General features: G+C 48.1%; 1 long non-coding RNA gene across 2 annotated transcripts in view; it reads left to right on the top strand.

The window, feature by feature from the left end:
- Window positions 1-18,384, top strand: part of LOC109456658 (uncharacterized) — a 70,254-nt gene that overhangs the window by 27,723 nt on the left and 24,147 nt on the right. For both annotated transcript variants that reach the window (XR_012491477.1, XR_012491478.1), the window contains exon 2: window positions 12,290-12,445. This is a non-coding gene — a long non-coding RNA (uncharacterized LOC109456658). The remainder of the gene's footprint in view (window positions 1-12,289; window positions 12,446-18,384) is intronic.

Genomic DNA, 18,384 nt, shown 5'->3' with positions numbered 1-18,384 from the left:
TAGCTCACCCAGATTTAAGAAAACATACATCCCACCCCTGGAGTCTGCCTGGCACCTCCGAGAATGGACCTAAGCATCCTCCCCCATAAAGACAAAAACACCAGCACAGTAAAGGAACTGATCCCTTCCCCCCCCCCCCCACAAGTGCAAAAAGTGTTGGTGGCCAAATGCAGCTATACCTCTAAGTATCCAGATGTGAAAACAATGCATCTGTCTGCAGTTTCTCTCTTCAAACTGAATCACTGATTCTTCATTCATGCCTGAGAATATGTGCCAAGGAGAGATTTAGAACCAGAATCCCATCTTCAACCAGGTTTACCAGGCTGGGGACAGGGAATATTTATAAGGTGTGTATGGCGAAGCCTTAAATTTAGGCAAGTGTAAACCCAGAAAGAGGAAGGTAGCTGGACAGAAAAATTTGGAGGAAAACACTTCCCAATACAGTATCCCAACATGACACTCTGCCATCCCAGGAGGGGTAAAAAAATGGTGAGAAATGTGATAGAACTGTCAAAATTATGTGAAATCAGCTTCATAGATTGTGAACCACAAATCACACTTCTGTTTATTCTATAACAGGGTAGAAATTACAACATTTTCATCAAGATATGAAACAGGTAGTGGTATCACAGGAAAAGACCTATCAAATGAGACGTTCAAGTTACCTGCACACCCCTACCCACCATTTGTTTCATCATATACCCATGGCAATGGAAGCCTGTTTAATAATCCAAATTCCAAATTTAATAATCCAAATCTAGCAAAGAACTTGAAGACTTGAAAGCAACACTGTGCTGGAGTCAACTTGTACCAGCTCACAAGAGCCAAATGTTAAATTTTCAGGACATTTGCGAGTTGGTTAACATTACGTTGGTAACTTGAAAATGGACATCATAAGAACGTTTACACCATGGAAATGGGCCAAGGCTGTAATCAGGGCCATATTTTTCCCCCCAGAGAGAATGTTGTTATCCATTTACTAACACCATTGGATGGAGGACTCTTCCTCTGAAGAGGATCAGTCAGCATGATGACTAGATTGAGCTCAATCAAAATCTCTTTCAATGCACCAAACCATTTAAGCCCCGATTTTATACCTGGCACCAGCAAGTATCTAGCATTCTCAGAAGTACCCAAGGCAGGGAAAGAGGACGGGGAAGAATGTATCTTCCAAATCCACACCCTAATTTAGCAGTCCACCTTGGCTTTGAGCAATCAGAGTAGATTTCCAGTTCAGTTCCCCTTTCATCAAAGGGCTCCACTGCCAAAACGCTTAGCTCTATGCTTGGACAGCTTCTTTGGGTATCTGTCCGTTTCATTTTTCAGAGAGGAGTGACTTATGCAAGGTTACACAGTGAGTCCAAGGCTATAGGGAAAGACCTGGGTCCTGGACCCAGCTTGCTATGGACTCACTGTGTGACCTTAGAAAAGTCCATTTCCTGGGTATGGTGAAGGGGCTGGACTTGGTCATCTGTCTCTAAGGGCACTGCTGGCTCTGACATTCTGACATTCTGACATTCAACACAGAGTCCTTGGTCTAACTGGACTCTTGAGGGAGTATGGAGAATGTAGGAAACTAAAAGACGAGAGATGGGCAAATGTATAACCAAAGACATGGAAATAGAATCATTAATCCTGCACCCCTCCTAAGTCTGAAGATCTGCTTTTTTTTCATGATCCATGAGCCCTAGAGAAAGGAACACCAGGAATCCACATGAATTCTGTAGGAAGAGCCCAGCCAGACCGTGAGTTGGGGCATCTGAGTTACACAGATCAGGATTCAAATCTCAGCTCCTCGAACTACATGACAATTAGAAATTTATTTAACCTTCCTGACCTTTGTTTCCAAATCTGTAAACTGGCTCATAAAAACTGACTCTACAAGATTTTTGCAAGAATTAAATGGGAAAAACCATGTAAAGCACTTAGCATCATGCCAGCCCAGGCTAAGCACTTAATAAATAGCAGCTGTTAATATTATTATTTTCTCAGATGGTGGAGCTAAATTGAGAGACCAGGGGAATGAAACAGACTTGGAATTTGCAGTCCCTGCATTGACCTAAGTTGAGTCCACATCCAGGGTTGAGTTGGACTTGGGTTTCCTGAGTAGACTAGGCTCATAATGCAAATTTTGGGGTAGACCAGCCAAGAGGTGATCTGTACAAGTCCATTTGGATTGGAATCAGTTAAGTCTTTTTGGTTTGAAATGAAAGGAGCAAAAACATACACTAGAGAGGCCGTGATGGGCTGTTCAGGTACCGGATCTAGACCAGGAAGTCATGCCCAAGTCCTCTAAGGAGAAGCTTCAGGAAGCAGCTGGTGAGGCTGAACTCAAAAGGGACTTGCTGAGACCTAGGGCACCAGCAGCCCTACTGTGGGACCCATGTGACAAAGTGTGACCCCAAGAAGGAAAGGTTAGACTTCTCCCTTTCTCAGTGGGGATGCCAAGGAATGGTGGCAATATCTGGGTAGTGCGCACTGGATATGGGCATTTGCATCCTTGCAGGGAGTACGAGCAGAGGTGATATGCCCTACCGTGGTTCGTGGGCAGCAAGTATCAGCAAGGAAGGAGGAGCAGAAGGGAAAGAAGTTAGCAAACCCTGTTACGTGGGGAATTGAGACCTATTCCTAACCATAAAGGGACCACCTTCCCCCCAAAATTTGGGAGGACTTTTCAGAGGACCACTGACGTGGGGCCAGAGCCAGTAAAACATGGGTGAGTTTTGTTAATGAGATCCCAGAGTTCACTTCAACCTGGGGTGACATAGATAAATGTGGCTTCCACATCTCATGTCTGGAATGAAGCAAGCATCCCTTCGACAAATGCTTTTGAGCTGCCCTGGTGGACAAGAGGGAAAATACGAGCTGGTGTTAGTGGTGGAGGCACGGCTGACTGAATGTACTTAAAACGAGACTCTCTCCCTGGTTGCATAATTAGAATCACCCAGAGAACTTCAGTAACCACACTGATGCCCTGCTTCTGCGCTTGACGATTTGTGGTTAATGAATCTGGGATCAGGCCTGAGCCTCGGGTAGGTTAGACTATCATCCCAGATGATGCTCTTAAGCAGCCAGGGTGGAGAACCAGTGGCCTAAAAGGAAGTCCCCAGCAGAGGTGGTAGGCCTCCATCCTCAATTCTTTCCTGGTCAATATGATGTCAGTGGCTTCGATGAGCCTGCCAAGGTTTGAGGTTCGTATCTTAGATGACCTGAAGTCAGAAGAGATCACCAGTAGGCTGGCTAATGGCATCCAGCACCAACCAGATCTCAACATCCTATTTTTCAAAGTAATGTGTTCCCCACACTGGACCTGTTTGAGTAGAGAGTCGATACGTAGTCTTTACACAGCTCCTGTCTACAAAGCACTGATCACAACTTATCTTCACCACAACAGATGTACACACATGTACAAATAAGGTTCAGAGAAGGCAAATGGCTCACCTCAAGTCACCTAAATACGTAGCATCCCAAAAGGCCAGCCCTTCAAGAAGTACGATGTCTTTACCCAAATCCTGCGATTCCTAGGTCAGTTCTTCTGCCTACACAGCCCCATGGCTGCCTCTCCTGTGTCATAAGATGCTCTAGAGAAGATACCTTCCTGGAAAATGGGACCTTGAAGGATGCTTCCCGTGCAGAATGCCTGTGCTGCTGCTTAGGCTGAAGCTGCCCCAGGAGCCCACCCTCCCCAGGGCCTGACTCCCACCGAGGCACGCCCACTTCCTGAGGCCTTCTCTCAGGAAGGAAATCCCAGTCATCATAAAAGCAAAATAAGGAAATAAAATCTTAATAGGATTTCATAGATGATATAAAATCTCTACAACTCTGGGTGACAGACACTAAAAAAGATCATTTAGTGAGAAAAAGCTTTTGAAGACTTCCTGTGGAATTGGTTGTCTCAAGAAGCTAGGAGAGTGGTCATATATAAGGCTGTCAGATCTCTTAGTGGGAGGCAGTGCCAGCAGGGCCTGGGCTGAATGGGGTGAGGGATCTGGGGAAAGTCACTTGGAAGCTCATAGAGTTAGTGGAGAACCCCCACAGCATATAGTCTTGTCTGCCTGACAACCTTCTCCACATTCTTCAAGCCTTGGCTCAGCGGCTGCCTCTTCTGGAAGCCTTCCTTGAACCCCAACAGACTTAGGCCCTTCATGTCTTTCCCAGCACTCCTGGGAAAGGAGTATTTCTCAGAAAATGTGTCCAAGGAACATCAGCACTGATATCGACTGTGGACATCTTGTTAGAAACGGACTCCTGAGACCGACCGCTAGACCTGCCTTTGGAGAATCTCAGGGGACGGAGCCCTGGTATCTGTATCTTTAAGAAGCCCCATAGGTGGAGGTGTCATTTCATCTGAGACCTGATGGCAAGAAGGAGCCTGTCATGTGAAGGTCTGGGAGCAGTGTGTTCCAGACAGAGAGTGGGGGCACCACTCGCTCTGCCCTGGCCATGCAAAGTTTGAGGTGTCCATCAGACATCCAAAGAGAGATGTGAAGTCAAGAAGAGTTGGATATATATGGCTTTGGGGCTCAGTGCATCAGTCTGGACTGGAGTTGTAAATGAATGAACCAACATTTGACCTTAGTGTGGCCTGCCTTTGCTCAGGCGGTTCCCTTTGCCACCTCTTCACTGGCCACTGAGAACTTCAAGGTCACGCCCAAATTTCACCTCCAGGCAGAGTGAGTTGTTCTCACCTCTGTTCTCCCAGAGGTCACTGTAAATATTTCACACCTTACAAAATAATCTACCTCTCCCACTAGCCTGCAAAATCTTGGAGAATCGTGGTACTCCAGCACCTCACTGAATGCTTGGCACATGGGAGCTGCTGTATATCAGCTTTCTTCCTTCAAGGCCTTGGGTTGGCTACCTTTAAACGCAACAGTCCATTTAAACTAAACAGCACAGCGGGTATGACTTCATTCCATTTTCAAGTTGATGAAACTGAGGCCCCGAGTGGGTCCTGCCCAAAGTTTCTGCAGGGGAAGAGCCTGCATCTGCCTGATTTCGCCACCCGGGCTCTGTGTGCCCCATCCCTGCCTCCCCGTCCCCTCCCTCCTCCCACTCCCTCACAGCCCTCCTCCTCCCTGGCAGGGCTCCCACGCTGCCTGCGCTTCCACACAGGATGTGCTTCCTGAAGTTCCTGGTCCAGATGGCCCGCGGAAGCTGCTCCTCATAAATCACCAGGCCTCACAGAGCTGTGCTCAGCCACTTTCTCCTCTCAATCTCCCCAGGTCCCGGTGCGTGGGCCCCATGTGCCCAGTCAGCAGAACCGGCTCCTCCAGCCTGGGGAGCACGTCTGTGGCCCCCCTCCCCACCAAGGCCAGGAGCTGATGAGGGGACTCACAGAGAGAGCCTCTTTGTTAGGGACTTGGAGGTGAGTCAACGGGATAGGCAGGGGACAGAAAGGGCAGTGCTTGCAGCTTTGCCGCTGGGGAAGGTGCAGGTACAGAGGGCTATCTAATCCACCTGCCAACCAGGCCCTATCACCACTGGATACTCAGATCTCTTTTTTCCCTAAGCAAGAGGGCACCATGACACAGGGCAAATGCATGCCTGACACCATAGAGTCCTCCCAAAATGACCAAATACAGATCAGCAGCGTCAGCGACAACCCACCCAAAGACCAACACACTTTGGACAAGTCACTTCCCTTCCATGAACTTGAATTTTCTTATTTTTTTTTAAATCACAGGTGATATTAATAATAATACCTGCTTCACAGCATCGCTAAGTGGTCAATAGGTACTATTTCAAAAAGGCATGTGGTGATTCCTCAATACATCATGGGAATATAAATGTAAGGCACCTCAGGGTATTGTACCATTTAAAAATGGGACAGAAGTGGGAACAACAGGCACCTGGCTTGACTAAGGTTTTCACAAACCCTCCTCCTCCATTTCCAATTCACTGCCACCTTCACATCATTTCACACCATCTCCTTCATGTCCCTGGAGCACAGATTGACCTAATGTATCACTCCTGTACCTAAAACCCATCAGTGGGCAGCAAATTTGGAGGATGTGGCAAGGCTGGCAAGCTGCCCACCAAAGTCGCATGCTCCCATTCCACCACGTGGAGCTGCTGGACCATGGTTGCCTAGCTAGGATGACATTTTCCAGTTCCTCTTACACTGAAATGGGACCATGTGACTATGGAAGGGATGCACATCTCCCCTCCAGGCAGAGGTGTTGAAGAAGCAGGTGCCTCCCCTCCACCTTCTCTTTTCCTATCTGCTAGCTGGAAGAAAAGATGAGGACACAAGTTGATGGTGAGTCACAGAATGGAAGGTGCTTCGATCCATGAATGACTCTGTGGAACAGAGCCTAGCACTGCCTATCAAGAACTCACACTCGGGACTTGAGGGAAAATTATTGTAAGCCAACAATATTTTAGAACTTATCTGTTATAGCAACTAGTATTACCCTAACGAATACAAGGAGGTGAAAAGACTCAAAATAGCATGAAACAGATCAATAATAATGGCTACAGTGTAACAATATTTCATAGAACCTACAAAGGCACATACCACCCTCTGGCTGTTTAATGGGACACTTGTCAGTACCACATGTCACTTTGAATAGACTTAGTGCCCTGACCGTGCTTTCTTATCTACTTCTGAAGCAACATTCTTGACTATTCTACTAAATATGCCCTTTTGCATCTTGTCACATGACCCATCCACCCACCAGTAGCATCAGCCCCTGATTTCCATCTGAGCAACCACCCTACCCCCCTTCTCAGTCTATGGGTTCTGACAAAGGTGGCATATGACCTAGGTTTGGCCAAAGTGCTACATCTAGTGGTGGCAGTGATTGCTCTAGGAGTGGGCACATGACCTGCATGAGTTGAACCATCAATCAAGGTAAATATCAAGAATTTGTCTGGGTATGCTGGGACAAATACAGTTACTCTTTTTGGCTAGATTCAACCCTAGAAAAAGGCTGGTCACCATCTTGCAAGAAGAGAGCCTAAGGGAGGATGTTGCCAACATGGCAGAAGATAGGGAAAAAGAAAGAGCGCAAACAGGTCTTGATTATATCAGACCACGGTCTTTTTACTTATGTAAATTTATCAATTCCCTTTTTCCTAACTCCAACTTGCAATGGATTTTATGACTCTTACAACCAAAACGGGACTCAGATGGGCCACCACTTGAAGCTCACCTCTGAAGGACTGGAAGCTCCCCAGCGGGAGAAACTCTGACCTGAAGGACACAATTTGGCCTCACAGTCCTGCCCACCCAACTCCCTTTCCGGCACCTTCTAACTCTCCACTCCATTCTTCTATCCCCCAGTCTCCACACCAGCAGAGTCAATTTCCCAGAGAGCGGTGGGCCTCCTGATACCCCCTCATCTCTGATATGTCTGTTTCCTGCCCTGTACCCACGATCTTTTCCTAACTACCCTTAATCATCTTTTCAGCCTCCCTCAAATCTCACCTCCTCTATGAACTCTTCCCTGAACAACTCGTTTTTCATTAATCAAATTCTCTTTCTCCCTTTTTCTTTTGTTCAAATTTGTGTTAGTTCTCTACCAAAATAAACCTGGCCTTTAAAAAAAAAAAAATGCCCAAAGAGACATTGGCCCAGTTTCAGCATGAGGTCTCACTGAAACCACTTCAGGAAGGATGACACCACCACAGACTTCCTGGGAAACAGAGATTTACATCCATCTCAGAAGACCAGAGGAGTGAAGAAAACGGACATTACAAACTCTTTCCCAAGGTCTGGGCCTGAGAAACACTCAAGAGAGGCTAATCGCTGAAAAATATAATAATAACACCCACAGAGAGGAAACTTTTTCTTCAGGAGGATGACTGACTCAGGCCCTCTACCCATGTCTCCTTCTGTTCTCCAACGTACACCTGCCTCTCCAACTGCATCACCCACTTACTGTTCCTCGAGCAACCAGGCATGGTCCTACCTCAAGACCTGTAGTGGCTCTTTATTGCTGTGTAACAAATCAACCCAATTTGCAGCCATTTAAAACAGTAATTTCTTTTTTTTACTCTCACAGAGTTCCTGTGGATCAGGAATCTGGGAGCAGCTTAGCTAGGTGGTTCTGCCTCAGCGTCTCTTATGAGATGGTAGTCAAGGTGCCAGCGGGGCCATAGTCCTCTAAGGTCTGGAGGATCTACGTCCAATGACTTACTTATAGCTCGTCAAGTTAGTTGTGGCTGCCAGCAGGGGACCTCAGTTCCTCCCCAGGTTGACCTCGCTGCAGGGCTGCTTGAGTGTCCTTAAAACATGGTGGCTGGCTTTCTGTTAGACAAGTGAGCTAAGGAAGGTCAAGGCCAAAACCGCAATCTCTTTCATGACCCAACCATGGAAGTAGTATTTCTTCAAACTCTTACTAGTCACAAGGTCAGCCCTATTCGATGTGGGAGGGGACCACACACAGGTGTGAATACAGGGGTTACTGGGGGCTGTCTTGGAGGCTGGTACCACGGAGACTTTGCACCTATCATCTTCTCTAACTGGTACATTTTTTCCCCCAGATGCCCCCATGGCCTGTGGCTTGCTCTTTTTCCTCTTTCAAATCTTTGTTCAAACGTCACTTTTTCAAAAAAGACCAGAGTTTTAAAAACTGTAACTCTCCCTCCTGCCGCCGAGCATTCTCTAATTTCCTTTCCTGATTTACTGTTCTTCATAGCACTTATCATGTAGTAATATATATATATGTTGTTTTTCGAGTTAATTTTAGATTTACAGAAAAGTAGCAAAGATAGTACAGAGAGTTCTCATATATTGAACCCAGTTTCTCTCAATGTTATTCTGGTTGGTTTCTTGTGTTGAGGACTTTTTTCTCTCTCTTCTCTCATTAGAATGTAAGCTCCGTGAGAGCAGGGACTTTTGTCTGTTGTGTTCACTGATGTATCTCTAGTACTCAAAACATTGTCACTCACAGTAAACACCCAATAAATATTTGTCAGATGAGTGAAAGGACTATTCTAACTGCTCAAAGAAAAGCCAACCCTGGACTTTTGACCTTGACGTTCTTAACAGAACCATAGAAGATGTTTAACACTGGCTCATCCATGGGACTTAGAGCATGTAAAACTCAGCTGGCAAAGGCTATGGGTGAGAAAGTGAAAACTTTACTTTATAAAATGATAAAGTAAAACAATAAACCTCATTTATTCATTCATTTTCCCTCTACTCTTTTTGGTATGGTTTGCTTTATTGTCGATAAAGTGAATTAGCTTTGCCTCTGTGTCAATAACCTAACTCCATTTATCCACAAAGTTGGTGCCAGTGTCTCCCAGAAAGAAGCTTAATGGGACTAAGAAGGCTCCACAAGGAGGGAGAATGACTTCTGAAGAGTCCACGAGAATCATGCACCCTGAGTGTCTCTAGCGGAGTCAGCCCAGCTCCCTGCCAACCCTTCCTTTATAGGGCTTCCCATCTGGAAGGCTCCTCCCCTATCTCTTTATTCACTCAGACAACAATCCCAACAAAACCAGCGCAGAATGCACACCTTGCTCCCTTCTCGGAGTGTACCTCCAACTGTATGAGCAAGCCTCCATGAATTCTCACTGATGGACTAATGTCCACCCCTGGGCTCTGAGCCCCTCCAGGCCCTGCAAGGCCCATTCCCAGATCCTCAACAGCTCCTAACCCACCCGATGCTGGGGCAATGGGTGGGGTTGGGGGCAGTGAGTGCTTATTGACCACCTGCGATGAGCCCAGCACTGTGCTAGGTACACTTTAGACACTTCATTTCACTTCAACGCTGCATCACAGTTAAAAACAAGGGCAGAGGTGGTCCTGAGTGAGGCTTCCAGAGTCTGAAAATAATAGTTCCTACCCTGATGACTAAAGACCAAATGGGGTGATGCAAAGGGCTTGCATTATGCCTGGCACTTAGAAGACATTCCATCGTGCTGGTATTAAACAAGGACATTTTACAGATAGGAAAGTGGAGTCTAGCGAGGTAGAGGTCACACAGCTGATATGATGGAGTTGGGTTTAGGTCTCCCTGGCACTAAGTCCTCGAAATATCCACTATACTAGTGTCCCTCGAAAAATGGTCCCTAGACACCTGCATGTGAATCTCCTGGGGAGCTGGTTTAAGAAGCAGAATCCCAGATTCCGTCCCCAACCTCCAGAACTCGAACCTCTGGATGAGGCCCAGGCCACACCTTCAACCCGCTTCCCTTGTGACCCCAAGTTCATGAGGTCAGCCTGTCTTTCCTGCTCCTCCAAGGACTTTTTCTTGTCTTATTTTCTTCATAGAAATGAGATCACACTATACACTTTATTCTCGAATTGTTCATTTCCTACTTAATCTGTTGTGGAGTGTTCACCTGTCTAGAAGACATGGTCTGACTCACTCATATGTAACGGCTGCATGGGGTTCTGGGAACAGATGTACAAAGACTTATTCGACAAGATCCTTTTTGACGGGCATGCAGATGGTTCTGCATGATTTACACTTGCAGGTTCTCGAGGTACGGGAAGCTCCCACACCCCCAAACCAGCCACATGGGGTCCGCGTATGCCAGCCTAGCCCCCGACTCCTTCTCTTCTCACATGGATAGTACGGGGCACAAAAGCTAAGGGAAGAAATAGGTGTCTGAGGAGCAAAGAGAAGTCAGCAGTGTGATGTGGCTGAGATGTCTAGTAAGATAAATATTGGCCAATGTCTGTCGGGTTTAGTGACCCAGAGTCACTTCTAGGTGATCTCACCTGACCTCAGGGGTGATTCCAGCCTCCTGGGGCAGAGACAGCTACAGGAAAACCCAAGAGCCATCCGAATTGGTATTTGTGTGGCAGATAGCCTTGTCCTAATGCCTCACGCCCATTCTCATGTCCCCTGCAACAGCCCTGCAAGAAGCTTCTGTTATTCCCACTTATGGACAAGGAAAATGAGGCTCAAGGTCATCACCTGAAGTCACGTGGCTGAGAAGTCACAGAGTCAGGGTTCAAACCCAGGTGCTTGGGGCCCAAAGCTGGACCACATACCCTGGCTGGAGGGGTGGCCCACCATAGGCTAACCAACTACACTGTTGCTTGCAAATCAGCTGACTCCCACCCACCAGAGCTCTCCAAACCACGACAGATTTCAGTATTGGCTTTATTGTTGATTTTCGTTTATTAATGGAAAAAATACAGGCCCAAGGTTCAAAAACTATTCAAACTGGACAGAAAAGTAGAAACGATCAGGTCTGGAGGTAATTTGTGTGACCAGTTTTGGGGTCATTGTGTACATTTTCTATGTATTGTATGAGAGAGAGAGAGAGAGAGAGAGAGAGAGAGAGAGAGAGAGAGAGAGAGAGAGAGAGAATGTACACACATATTATAACTGACCTGCCCATCTCCTTTTATAACAATTGTCTATGCACCAGATGCTTTCAGGAACACTGTCCTATACTGTACTTATAAGTATCCTAGGACCTGGGTATTTTATTATCACCCCCACTTTACAGATGAGGAAACTGAGACTCAGAGGCTAAGCGACTTGCTCAGGCCCACACAGCTACGTAGTATGAGGTAGAACTGGAATTTGGGCCCAGGCTGGCTAACTTCAGAAGCCATGCTTTTTCACAGCACTCTCGCACCTACAAAGAGAGGTGACCAAGAAGAACTGCTCTATATCCTTGAAACAAAGGCCCAGGAAGCCTGGAGTTGGAAAGATTAAATCACCCTTCAACATCCAGCAGATATTAAGCACCTACTAAGTGCCGGGCCATATGTCCCTAGTACCTCAGGGCTCTCATGGTGACAACCCCAAGAATGGCCATTAACTAAGCAAGAGTCACCCATGGGGCCTCCCCTTTGACTCAGAAGGGTAATTGGAATGGTGATGACAGGCTGTGAGAGGGGAGGGCAATTTGTGTCAGCTCCAGTGGACACCAGTGAGAATCAGCCGAGCTCTCTTGGGAGGGGGGCCCAAGGGAGAAGACCCACATGGTGGGTCCCCTTTCAGTTGCTTCTCTCTTTCAATCTCTCAAGAAAGTGCTCGTGACAGATCTATATGGGTCACAGGACCGAAATAAACATTATTTGAATAATCTCAAACTGACAACCTTGGAGGATGGATAGGAAAACTACCCCCTAGAAAAGGTAAATCTGAGCATGTCACTGGGTGTACCCAGAAGGTGTGTCAGTCACCTCAATGCCTCCTGGGAGTGCTGTCACCAAGCCCTTGGCTCGATGCCAGGAGAGGAGATAGCAAGATGCAGACTGAAGAGTGGGGTGGCAGAAGCCAACGTGCCGGTGGCTTCACTATGGCCACCAAAGGAGGCAGGATTTGAATCCAGGTCCCTCCAACCTCCCTCCTCCTTTCCTCCTTAGAGGAGCAGTGCGGAGCTCCGTGGCCTATATCTGAGGATGCTGGATGGTTCACTTGGGGTTTCCATGGCAACCAGTGACTCCTATCCGCCGTAGCAGGGTGGTTTACCTGAGCCAGCCACACTGTCCGGAGGACCCCTTGCTTGGCTGGCATCAAAGGTAAGATTACTTTCCAGGTAATAGGACACAGCCAATAGGTATGGGGCAGCATAGTATCAGGGAAAGGACAGACTCTGGGCCACCGAGATTGGAGTCCCAGTCCTGACACTTACTAGCTGAAAGCCCTTATCACTTCTCTTATGACTCCCTGAGCGCTTGCCATTTGCCATGCCCTGCGCTTAGGACCTAATTTGCAACATCTCATTTTAACTCCAGGAGTTATTAGGTCCTATTATTTCCCCCATTTTATAAAGGAGGAAATTGAGGCTCAGAGAGATGAAATAAACAGCCTACAGACACACAGCCAGTGAGTAGCAAAGCCTGGACTTAAATTCGGGTCTTTCTGTCTCCCAAGCTCATGCCATATATTATGTAACCACTAGATTACACTGCTGTTGGCAGAATGAGCTGGCACCACACAGCAGGAAACCGGAGTTCCATTTCTGAGAATCCAACTCAGGAGGACACCCAAGCGCCCTTCTGTGTCACCTGGACAGATGACCAGATGTCTCTGAGCCTCAGTTTCCTTATCTGTAAAATGGGTAAGAGTCATGGCTGCCATAAAGGTCATGTGAGATGGACCTAAATGGGATGACCCCAATAGTAAGAGACCCCAAAAACCTGTCAATTCAGGCCAGCGAGCCTTGGCGTCTCCCAACTCCCCCCGTTTTCTGCACTAGCTGGGCCAGAGGTGGTGCTGGCCGAGTGGACCAGGCATGTGCATTTTTCCCTCTTGCTTGCTGAGTACTGCGGATCGCACCATGCATTTTGTCTCCTTTTGTGCGTGTTTTTCATGACCTGCTGCCAATAGCTCTTTGCTGGGCGGCTGCCACCATTTACCCAGCACAAGAAAACTGCCTTTCTCCCCCCATTTAGGGTCTGGTTTTAATTTCTACAGTATTCTCTTTAATAACAATGCCTAATTAAAACATCTGTTAAAAAGTCTGTAACATTAACTTTACAGGGAGAATTTAATAGAATTATATTGGAATTGCAGGCATTTAACGGGCTTCCTAATTAGGCTTTTCTTTAAAAAAAAAAAAAAAAAAAAGAAAAGAAAAAAAGAAGAAGAAGAAGAAGAAAGAAACATTCTACAAATTAAAATCCAGCCTCTTTTTTATGATAATGTAGGCTGATGGTCCAGTGGCTGGAGAGGACGGGCAGAGAAGCTGGAAAGGAGAGGGGAGCCAAGCTAACCCTACCTAATGAAATCTCTGGGATGGGAGAAGAAAATGGAGAGAGAACCTGCCTTAACGGCAACATCTAGCTAGGATTTCTCTCATTTACAATCTCAATTATATCCTGACATGGAAAGTATTATTAGCCCCACTTTACTAGTAAAGAAACTGAGGCAGAGAGGGAAGTAATTTGCTCAAAATCTCTCTCTCTCTCTCTCTCTCTCTCTCTCTCGCACGCACGCACACACACACACACACACACACACATGCACACACACACACAGCAAGACCATGAATGAGCGTTCCAAGTATGTCCTCTTTCCACCGCTTCACACAGCCTCCCACCTTGGCATCAGAAGGGTTTTCTAGAGCTCTCTGTGGGGCCCCCGTCTCTGATGTGGTCACTTCTCAGTGCTGAGCATGACGGTTGCCTCCATGGCCATCCTTGCCCTGCCTCAGGGTCCTTTCTGCAAAGTCCTTATGGGCTTAGTGCTCCTGCCTGAGATACCTGCCCTGGTTGTACCCCTTCGACCCCAAGCTGGTGGTGGGATAGGAGCACAGTCCAGTGCCAGCTGGGAATACCCCCAGAAGGGAGGAGTCAAGGTAGAAATGTTCAAAGTCATCTTCCAGGTCAAAGTGAAAAGTCTGGTCTCTGGACCAGCAGCATCTGCATCCCCTGGGAGGCTGTGAGAAATGCAAATTCTCAGGCCCTACCCACACCTCCTAAATCAGAGTGTCTGAGGACAAGGCCCAGAAATCTCTGTTTAAATAAGCTTTCCAGGTGACTCAAATGCTATTAAAGTTTGAGAACCACGGATGTGAAGACATCAGGAGCCCTTCTGTCCTCTGGTATGTGCATTTATTCCTCCTCTGCTAGACCTCAGAGCCTTGGAACCTCACCGCCCTATGCCACTGACCCTGGTCCAGCCCCTGCCCGTGTCGGGGGGCAAAGCGTAAGGAGGACCACTGACCTGAGGCTGGCCCGCTAGTTACCAGAAAGAGAAGTGGGATTATGGGAGTACCATCTTTAAGTAACAGTGATCTTCCTGGAAAGGACCCCCTGCTGCTTCCTACCCAAACCAACTCAGCCACCACTCCACTGACCTCAGAAGGGGTACCCAGCGCAGTTATGGAGGCGGAGACCAGCATAGGCCACTCAACAGGTTCTGTAAGGAACTCAAACCCTCCCGTAAGGTTTCAGCAGAAATTCCCAGTTCAAGGAAAAGGGAGTTGTCTCCAGTGATGGTTTGCAGATTCCAGCTCCTCGTCCCAATGACCCACCAACAGACATTTACCAAAAGCTGCCAGTGGGCCAAGCCCCGGGGTGGATTGAAAGGTAACTCAGACCCAGTCCAGACCCTAACAGATCTTCCAGTCGAGGGGCAACAGTAGGACAAACAGAAAACTCCCATTACAAGTCAGGGAGGCGCACACAGACAGTGTCTTGGGGCCCATCCCCCATGGTGTGTGAATAGTTCGCTTTTGTCTGATGGACAGGCAGTGGGGTGCAATGGATAGAGCTGCGATTTGGGAGTCAGACGGAGCTGAGTTGGAAGCCTGACTCAGCCTGACACACTGGCCACATGCTCCTGGGCAAATGGCATTTCCTGGTTGAGCTTCAGTTTCCTCACCTGCAAAGGCCCAAGGCAGAGTGGGCGCCCAGATTAACCTGACTCAAAAGCTGCAAAGGAATCGGGATCTATGGAGGCAGAGATTATTTAGCAGAGCACCTGCTGGAGGGATGGGCAGCCAGACGTGGCACCGGGTGAGGGCATATGGCGCCTTTGCTCAAAACGGAACCCGAACTCAGTGGTTTGTGTGGACACAGACCGCCGGTGAAGAGTGACTCTGGAGCACTCAGACCTGACTCTGTCCCCTGAGTCTCTCGCCCTCTTTAGGGATTTCACTTGGAGCCCTCCTCCTACCACAGAGCAGGCTCCCAGGCTCTGTGGCCCACTCTCCTTTGTCACTCCAGTCTGGAGTGGCCAGACCCCTTCCTTCAGCTCCCCCAAAATACTTAGGAATTCTTAGAAGGCTTTACTAAACAACAAGGGAGGATACCGCGGAAGAGTAAGAAACCGAGAAGAGAAACTCTGGAGCACTGCTCAACCACTTACTAGCTGTGTGACCTTGAGCAATTTAATTAACCTCCCTGAGCCTCAGTTTCCTCATCCATCAGATGGGAATAATAATAATATGCCTAACTCTGGAGTTGCTATGAGGATTAAAGAAGTTAGTATTTGCAATGTACTTAGAAGAGTGGTCAGCACACAGTAAATGCTTTAGCAGTATGTCTTCAATAAATAATAAATGAAAGCATGAATCTAGTCTAGCTCCCAGCTCTGAAACATCCGAGGATACAGGTTCTCAAACCTTGAAGGCCCCTCCCAGCCCCATGTGCATGCCAGATCCTAAGAGTTAACTCTCCTTAGGTGGAGGCATCACCCATCACCCTTCCATGCGTAACTGGTCACTCGCATGGACCTGGGCAAGACCCTTGTGGGAGGGAAGCTGGCAGCCCCCGCCTGGACCCCCCCTGTGGCCACTTCCAGAGGGCTGGAATTCACAGTTCAGCGCGTGGGCAGATTCAGTTGGACAATCTCCTGTGTGATGGCTTCCTCTGTTCAATTACTAATAAAATTCATCAGATGGAACTGAGAGGTTTTAACGCCAGTAATTGTGGTGCAAAACGCTCTGTAATTGGTCTCTCAAATGAAAGTGGGGAGAACACCACTGAAAATGAAGCTGCCTTGGCCCTGAACAGTTCAAGAGTGATGGCTCAGACTTGAGCACCAGAGTCAGCTGGTCTCGCCCCACCACGTCTGAGACCCCCCCCACCCATTGGACACCCCTGGGTGGGGAGGCCTCAGGCCTCGCTCTCTCTGCCTGAGCTAGGGTGCAGTGATGGGGGTAGGCACGCTACACGCTCCTACAGAGCCACATCTACCCAGATCGTCCTTGGAGTCTCAGGCCTGCGGACACCTGGAAAGCCCAGCAGGTCTGCACAGGTGGCCTTTTTATTCCTGTAGATGTGAATAATTTCCTGCCTCTGGGCCTTTGCTCCTACTGCTCCCTCTGCCTGGATTCTTTTCTCACCCCCCACTTCCCAGCCACATTTGCTTCCCGTTTTACTTACGCAGTGGAAACTTCCTTTGCGTCCCCAGATAGAGTCAGCCACTTCTGCCTTCTCTGATAGCCCCCTCTACTGTAACCCAGACACTACAACACATCCTGCTACTAACAACAGTAGACACTCTGCTAGGAAGGGAGAGACTTTTAGTTCAAAAGCTGGTGGCAGAATTCCGACGTGGCCATTCGTCTGCCAGCCATCCTCCCAGCCCTATACACACCTGCTGCCCACCCCCCGCCCAATCAGGAAGAGGCATCTACTTTCCCTCTCCTTGAATCTGGGCTGGTCTTGGGACTTATTTTGATCAACAGAATGTGTTGGAAATGACAATGTGCTAGTTCCAGGTTAGAAAACACGTTACCAAGCACTTGCTAGGTGTTGGTACTCCCGGTGCCTGTACCAGCTCAGTTAATCCTCATAGCTGCCCATTGCTCAGGTGGGCAAACAAAGGCTTGGAGAAGTTACCTAAGGTCACCTAATTAGCAAAAAGCAGAGGCTGGAGTTGAACCCAGGATGTCTGGCTCCTGGGCCCATGAACTTCACTCCTGGGATTTCTGCTGTGTATGAGTGAAGACTCAGCCTTTCTCATTTAAATATCAGAACAAATCCACAGGCCAAAGGATCTCAGACCCAGACAACCTGGTCACATTCATGTTGACAGGGTGCTTCCCGTGTGCCCAGCATGCCTTTTCAGGGACATTATCTTATTTCACCCTCACCACAACCCCAGGGGGCAAATTTTTATTATTCTCTTCATTGTACAGATTAGGAAATCAAGACCCAGGGAACTTAATTGCCCCAAATCACCCAGCAGCACAGCAGTGGAGCCAGGTTGAACCTAGAACTAGAACTAGTTCCCTAGACCAGAACTTTAATGCACAGTTGGATCACCCAGTGATCTTACTTACATGCAGGTTCTGGTTCAGTGGCTCTGCGGTGAGGCCTGAGAGTCTGTGTTGTTATTATTATTATGTTGTGGTGATGGTTGTATTTTGCTAACTGAGACGGCATAAAGGCAGGGATGCACACTTTCCCCACACGGTGTGTATCAGGGGAAGGCCTGGGAGGTTCTTAATAATGATTTGATGGGAGGCAGGAGGGAAGGAGAAAACAAGGGAAGAAGAGTGAGGTGACAAATGGGATGCTGCCCCTTCCTATGCACCCACCTGGTGCCACACCTTTGCCTCCTCATATTTCCAGTACTTTTACTATCACTGAAGGCAGGAGCTGAAGGCAGGAGCCTCAGAGCGGTGAGGTAACTGGCCAGAGGACATCCAGCCAGGGCAGCCATCCAGGACCACGTCCTGCTCTCCCTGCCCCGTGGAAGAGCTGGAGCTCGCTGATTCTCATCGCTTCCCAGAGTCCTGGGCCAAGCTGGGAGCCAGGAAAGGGCACTCCAGGAAATGCGTGGTTTTCGCCCCCATGTCCTGCCATGGACCACAGCCTTCCTCTTCACTTAGCTCTGAGGTCCCAGCGTCTCCACGTGGGGCAACCCAGGTGGTCTGTGGCTGGGGAGGCTGAGCCAGCAGAGGAGCCCATTTGAGGTGGGGGACTCTTTCACCACAGGCTGACAACACACAGACACATACAGGCACACGCATATGCTTTCCCATGGGAATCCGGCCCAGCTA

This window comes from Rhinolophus sinicus, linkage group LG13, assembly GCF_036562045.2.
Source record: "Rhinolophus sinicus isolate RSC01 linkage group LG13, ASM3656204v1, whole genome shotgun sequence".
NCBI lineage: Eukaryota > Metazoa > Chordata > Mammalia > Chiroptera > Rhinolophidae > Rhinolophus > Rhinolophus sinicus.
This window is presented reverse-complemented; position numbering and strand designations above follow the sequence as displayed.